At 33.7% G+C, this 2,296-nt stretch overlaps 1 long non-coding RNA gene across 1 annotated transcript; it reads left to right on the top strand.

The window, feature by feature from the left end:
- The first annotated feature begins 624 nt into the window (after positions 1 to 624).
- LOC116127073 lies at positions 625 to 1,097 on the top strand. Its single transcript, XR_004127570.1, has 2 exons — positions 625 to 756; positions 916 to 1,097. It is a non-coding gene; the product is annotated as an uncharacterized LOC116127073 (long non-coding RNA).
- The last annotated feature ends 1,199 nt before the right edge of the window (positions 1,098 to 2,296 follow it).

The raw sequence follows: 2,296 nt of genomic DNA on the forward strand, positions 1-2,296 counted from the left end.
TCGAGCTCGTTTAATCTTTCTGCTAGTCTAATTCTTAACCATCTTTTTCAAATTCAAGAAAACTTCCAAAAATTCGTACTTATTCTTCAAGAAATACACTCAAACACTTCGAGGAAAATCATTAGCAAAAGTGACAAAATAGTTCATACCTCCCAAGAAGCAACTTTGGTAGTTCCTCATATATTTGTCTGCACATAATCTAGAATTCCATTCGTTTGATGAATTGTAGATTCAAACTTCACTTTTGTTTGTTTCGTAAAGACACAAAACTTGCAAAATTCTAATTTGCAGGCTTTTGCACCTTTGAAGAAGCCTTGCATCGCTAAACTCTGAGACGCTTTCTCACCTACATATCGCAACCGCATATGCCATAACCTGGTAGCTTCCAAACCTACATCTTTCTTAGAAATTGTAGTTGTTGAACAAATAATTATACTTCCTAGTAGATAGTACAAATTATTGTTCCTCCTAATGCTTTTCATCACCACAAGTACGCCTAATAGAACTTTAAGAATGTCATCTTGCATGCTAACGCTAAGTCTTTTAGATTCTATAACTCTTAATGAGATGCAATTCTTCTTCATTGAGTGGTCTGGTTCAACTTAATCAGACTACCGTGAAATTCGCTACGATTTCTTTCTCTTATCTAATATTGCTCTTGTGCTTAACTTTTTTTTATCTGTTATCCCTCTGTAGCCTGTACGAGATCATTTCAAAAATGATGCTAATGCCCAGGATCTGCTGAAACGTGTTAAGGTATGCCCTTTATTTTGCATCATATTGTGTAAGATTCTGGCTTTGTGATGAAGTTTTAAACCAAGATTTCTACATAAATATTAATCATAATTACAATGAAGTCATACCTTTTGATTTTTATGTGACATCGATCTTTGCTTTGGTTTTCCCAATTTTTAGGGTTACAGAGTTACTAGGTGATGCAGAGGATGTTCACTTGCCCTGTCTTACCAAGGATTACTTAAAATTGTTTACAAATATATTTTTCTTCAGTTATAAAATTTCGTATAATTAGATTATTGTTCGATTATTTATACATTAAAATGATAATTGCTTGTAGATGAACGGAATTTTTACATTGATGCGTACTTGTTCGAGTCATCGATATGAAGATTAATTTTGATGGAATGAGATTAAGTTACAATAATAACTACAATTTTAGAAATTGAAATTTTGAAAACTGGTTGGCTGCCGTTGCTGGCAAGTGAATGCATACCATTGGCATCATTGTGATCTACTTAAGTAACTTAACCAAAAAAAATAAAATACAAAAGATCGCCAGTCAGTGATCAACGCCAAGATGTGGTGGTTTTTTAAGATCCAGCAGCAATAAGCCGGAACACTTTGACTGAAACTTTCCCGGCTTGTTGGGGCTTAATGCTGCCAGATCTCAACAAATTGCCAACACCATGGCATAGATTGCCATCTGGTGACCTTAATGGTGTCAGCGGTGCACATTCATGTTCGTCGACGGCAGTCGGCCACCACTGGCTAGAGTTACAATTTTTTTTAATTTTTTTTTTAAATTTCAAACTTTTTTATTTAAGAACTGAAATTTTTATATATTTTAATAATAAAAAAATTAATTCAAAATATACCTGTTTTGATCTTTTTGCACTGTTAATATATTATCCCTTAAAAGTAAAAGTGATTTTAAAATTAAGAAAAACAAACACTCTATTGGGTTATTTTTAAAGTTGATTATTTCAAAAGTAGACCCATAAATAATTTTGGGGCAAGCTACAACAATCCTAAACTAAGTTTTTGTTGCCAACTGATACATATAAAATAAATTTTCAGTATTTTTACACTATCCTATCACTATTCTACTCAAAATACACATTTGTTCTTCTATTCTGAAAATCTCATTTTATTTTATTAAATTATTTTTAAACTCCCTAGGTTTGTTAATTAATTAAAAAAAAAAAAGTTTAGAAATTAATAAAAATACCCCTATCCATTCACATTTGCCAGATTTCGATCACCTTCCGGCGCACTAATAGTTAGATCTGGCCGGTAATACGTCGATCTAGCTTTTTTCGGCCAGATCTTCGGCCAAAGATCTGGCTGTTGATGGCTAGATCTTTGGCTATAGTTGGTCGTCAACAACGGCCATATCTTTGGCCGTCGTTGACAACCAAATGTGGCGAGATTTGGCTGTCAATAGCCAAATCTAGCTGTAGATCTGACATTTTTAGGACAGATCCACAGTAGATCTGGACGAAAAAGGCCATATCGACATACGATCGACTAGATTTAACCGATCATGCACTGATATGGC

The sequence above is a fragment of the Pistacia vera genome, unplaced genomic scaffold (genome assembly GCF_008641045.1).
Source record: "Pistacia vera cultivar Batoury unplaced genomic scaffold, PisVer_v2 Contig189, whole genome shotgun sequence".
Taxonomy (NCBI): domain Eukaryota; kingdom Viridiplantae; phylum Streptophyta; class Magnoliopsida; order Sapindales; family Anacardiaceae; genus Pistacia; species Pistacia vera.